The sequence below is a fragment of the Fukomys damarensis genome, unplaced genomic scaffold (genome assembly GCF_012274545.1).
Source record: "Fukomys damarensis isolate Sample0158 unplaced genomic scaffold, DMR_v1.0_HiC HiC_scaffold_30, whole genome shotgun sequence".
Classification (NCBI taxonomy): Eukaryota; Metazoa; Chordata; class Mammalia; order Rodentia; family Bathyergidae; genus Fukomys; species Fukomys damarensis.
The window spans coordinates 38,105,548-38,110,514 of NW_022900942.1; positions in this window are offsets into that span (position 1 = coordinate 38,105,548).

The window sequence follows — 4,967 nt, forward strand, 5'->3', positions numbered from 1 at the left end:
TAATTTGGTTCCCTTTCCAATGAAGGACATGCAGGGTCTACCCAGGAAGTGATATTCCCAAAGGGGCCTTTAAAGCCCAGAACAGGTTCCTGATGCTTCAGGGCCAATCTTTTATTTCTGATGAAAAACTCAGCTTCTTCCAGAGAACCGGAATTCCAGCTCTCAAAACACTGAAGAGAGGAGAAGTTACATCCTCAGGAAGCCTATTTGTCTATAGTTTTGAGACAATTAAATCACAAACTTCCAGCCAGCAGCAAACGCCAGTGTGTGGCTCCAGCTGCCTGTGGACTAGGAGTAAAGAAAAGGAGAGTAGAAGGGAGGGATGGTCAGAGAAGAGATGTAATCACAGAAAAGAAATATGTGGATAAGGAATAGTTTTCCAGGCTGCCATCCCAAAAGATACCCGTAAGTTCTTTGTAAACTTTCTCATGAGAACAAGCCTCTTGGGTCTATCAAAATACCCAGGCATAGCAGGGTATTTTGTGGAAGGTGTCAGTGGTTTCTTCATTCTCTTGTATCCCTGGTGCCTAGCACAGATGCTAACACATAGTAAGACCTCAGTGGATGAGTGGGCTCAATGTGTAGGAAGCAGCCTCTTGCTAAAAACCTCGGTAGAAAGCAGGAACTGTCTGCCGGCATCTGAGCCCCATGTGGATTTTCATGGAGGCAGAGGAGCAAAGGTAACTAAAGCAGCTGCTGGTGGAAAGACCAGGTTTGAGTATGATAGTATAGACCCAGGAAAGCTGAGGCAAGAAGAGCACAAGCTCAAGCCCAGCCTGGGCAACTTAGCAACACTCTGTCTCAAAATAAAAAATAAAAAGGGCTGGGGAATGTTGCTCAGTGTGAAGATCCTGGGTTCAATTCTTGTATGAGTTGGGTGAAGGCTGCAGCCTTGAAGAATCATAGACAGAAAGAGCAAGAATTCTTTGCAGTGAGCACAGTTGCCTATCACAAGTCCAGCATGAACTGAGGATCTGTGTGGAACATGAGTAGTAAGTGTGTAACTTACTAACCCAGATGAAGCAAATTCAGATCCACAACAGAGCCTCCTGCTGCCACCAGCTAAAGGCAGAAGCCTGCACCATGATTCACAGATCAGCCTTGTCAACCACGTGCCTGTCCTCTTAGCTCAGGAGTTTAGAGATTCTTCTAATATTCTGTGCTTTATAAAGACTCAAGTAAATTGATTTTTTTTTTTTTTTGAGACATGGTCTCTTCAGGGCGTCCATGAATTCACTGTATAGCCCAGGCTCAAGTAAATTAATTTTAAAATCAAACCCCTGTTAAGAAGTGCACAGGCTTCTGGGCCCATCTCACATGAGCAGGGAGCAAGTGTGGAAAGCCATGTCCACAGAGCCCTTCCTATGGAGGCTGCAGGGCATAGGTTACTCACACACAGGCCGGCCCTATGAACACAGTGGACAGGACAGGCAGCGTCTTCTTTCCTGGGCCTTCCTTCCATGGCTCCAAGAGAATTCTGATGACAGCTCCGCTGTGCCTCTGCTCTGCAGAAGCTGGACTGAAACGCAGTGATGGAGAAGAGAGGAGGAAAAGAGCCTGGACCATGGCTCAGGAGATCAGGTTCTGAGGTTCTGACCGGGTTTTCAGACAGTAGAGGGAGCCGAGCACTATGGGAGCTCTTGGCCTCCCCTTCCCCTGAGCCCAGACCACAGCAGTGGTAGAGTGTCTGCTTGCTTTTAGGGGGAGCCAGAGACAGTTACATTAGATTCCAACCAGTACTGCTCCAGGGCACCCCATCTAGCCCTCTGGGTGGGTGTGTGTGTGTGTGTGTGTGTGTGTGTCAGAGAGAGAGAGAAAGTGAAGAACACTGATGGTGGAAATATACTATGAGAGAAGAGAAAGGAAGGCAGGGGAGAAATAAGTTTGTAAAAGAGAACTGGAAAGGAGATAACACAAGGGAGAGAGGAGGGAAAGGGAGGAGGGGAGTGGAGGGAGGGAGGAAGTGCCAGGGAAAGGAAGAGCCTTAAGGGCTTTTCAGAACTGGCAAATCCCAGATTCCTGACAAGCAGCAAAGGCCCATCTCAAGCCACCTCAAGCGACTCCATCAGCCCCTCTGCTGCCCCTGGCTTGGTCCGTGATTTCTCCCGCCTTCCCTGACCCTGTCAGTCCTCGCTAGCCACTTCTCCAGCTATGCCCCTGTCCCCTCTGCTTTTCACTTAGAATACTGCATAGTTCTTTCAGGCCAGTGTCCCTTTGAACAAGTCACCCTAGCTTGACCAAGTGAGCCCTCAGCCCAAGGCTACCTGCTTCTATGGAGAAGAGGCTCAGGCAAGCCCTCAGGAGACCAAGTGGGGCACAAAGCTTCCTATCTGTGGGCTTTCGCTTTCTGATCAGCATAATGAGCATGCAGCACCACACCTGCTCATGTGGTACGTTGGATCGTGCAAAGCATCATGTATGAAAGTGCCTGCAAGGTAGAAACACCTCTTACCCTCCACTGGGCTATCCCAGGGCCGGCTGCCGACATTACCAAATCCTGACAGCACCTGTCGTTCCCAAATTCCCACTCTTCCTGTCAATCCCAGCATGGTCCAGCTTGAAGCAGCAGGCAAAGGAAAGTAGCAAGGGCAACCTGCCAACAGAAGCCCTGGGGTTGGCATCCTACTTCCAGGATGCCTACTTCAAGGGCACCAGGGGTTCTCCTCTCCAGGGACATTGCTGCTTTGGAGGCAGCATGGCTCTCTCACCACTACCTCCAAATGCAGATGCACAAAGGAGGGTAGCACATGACGTCCTGATGTTCAGAGTGGATGAACTGGCAAGGCGTCTATGTGCCCTGAAAGAATGAACACAGAGAAGCCGAGTGAGGTAGCAAGGCTGGGGAAGAAAGCCTGCCTTACCATTCCCAGTTCTGTCCCAGCGGCCTGCAGAATGAGATTGGCCAGACACACTCATCCTGGATCTCAAACTCCCATGCCACAAAATTGCATTTGATTCATATGATCAAAAATATGGTGAGTTTTGAAACTTAAAAACGTATCACACTGAAAGACATATTGCGTTTAGTTCCCCCCTTCAAAAATACTCCCCCTGGCTTTGAACATTTTTCCCATTGTTTTCGCCACTTTGTGAAGCATCTCTGAAACTTCTCTTTTGTAATCATCTTTAGTTGCCCTGTCATGAATCTTTTTTAAATCTTTAAAGCAATTTCGGTAAAATAAAAACAGTACGGTGTGTCTTCATCCACCTTATTCATCGGATCTGGCAGTGTGCGACCTCTAGCTCTTCTCCAAAGTCAAAATGACCACAACAGGTAAACATTTTGAATCAATTCAGGACACCAAGTATTTTGAAATGGATTAGTGACAATGTGTCCTTTACTGTAATAAATATTTTTTTAATTTTAAGCATTCGTTATATTTATTTAAAGTCACATTGCATACCTGCCAAACATTGTTCTACATTTGTGGATGCAGCCATGAATGAAACAGTCAAAAATCCAGGCCCTTGTGAAATTATGACCTCATTCTGCATTGCCCAGCATGGTCACACATGATATATGGCTAGTCAGCATAAAGTACACCTGACCTCAGAGACTTAGCACCAAATAAAGTTTTTAAAAAGTCTTTCAAAGCTATACGAGGTGGCATATGCCTATACTTCCAACACTTGGGTAGGGTGAGGTAGGAAGATTGCAAGTTTGAGCCCACCATGGGTAATTTAGTGACTTAGCAAGACCCTGTCTCAAAATAAAAAGCACTAGGGATATGGCTCACCTTGGGTGCAATTCCTAGGCCCAAAAGTAAAAGCAAAAAACTCTTTTTTTTTTAATGGTACTGGGGATAGAATTCAGGTCCTTGTGCTTGTGAGTTAGGTGCCGGAACCACTGAACTAAATCCCCAGCCCAAAAGCAAGAAGCTCTTAAAATTAATTACATATTAAAACAATAACATTCTGGATATTTATTAGATTAAATAATGTATATCATTCAAGTAAATTTCACCTGCTTTATCTTCTTCAAAATGTGGCTACTAGGAAAATTTAAATAATACTCGTGTCTTACCTTATTATTCATTGACAGCACAGGTCTAGATAATAAGTAGATAAATAAGAAAATATGCTGCTTATTGATGACAGTGATAGAGCTGTAGGGAGAAAAGTGAAGCAAGGAGTGATGGGATAAGGGAATAATTTTGTTATAAATAGGATGACCAGGAAGGCCTTTACTGAGGGAAAAAACAAAAACAAAAACTGAAGGAGGTAAAGGACTGAGCACAAGATAACCAGACAAAGTGCTTTCCAGGGAAATTAACAGTGCGTACAAAGGCCCCATCTGTGATTGGGCAAAACTGACTTTTGAAGAACACTGGGAAGGATGTGTGGTAGGGGTTTAAGAAAGACGGATCACAGGGATCACGGTACAAATCATTCAGGACCTTGGCGATTGTTAAAAATGTTGACTCTTGCTCTGTGTGAGACTAGGTACAGAGAAGTGATAGGATTTCACTCTCTGTCTATATTTAAAATAGACTGAAGAGAAAAAGGAAATAGCAACCAAGCAAGAGACAATGGTTTCTTGGATTAGGGTAGCAATGCTGAAGGAGGGGGAAGAAATGGTCAAATCCAATATATATTTCATTTCAAGGGTAGAGGTGACCAGTTTGTTCCTGAATTGAATGCGAATCATGAGAGAAAGAGGGCAAGAAGGACCCCAGGTATTTTGTCCCTAGCAACTGGAAGAATGATGCAGTTATTAGTTTGCAAAAAAAGAGTCCCTCCTTTTTATGTTAACCCATACAAGCTTCTTCTATCAGGAGGTGGAGTCTGGGCTTAGTGATGTGACTAACTTTGGCCAGCAGAATATAGGGGAGGTGACATCATGCTGGCTCTAAGCCTAAACTTCAGGAGACTTTCCAGTTCCCACTTTCTACCTTCTGCCTCTGCCACCAACACAAGCCCAGGCTGTCCTGCTGGAGGATGAGAGGCCATGTGAAGCAGAGAGAGGC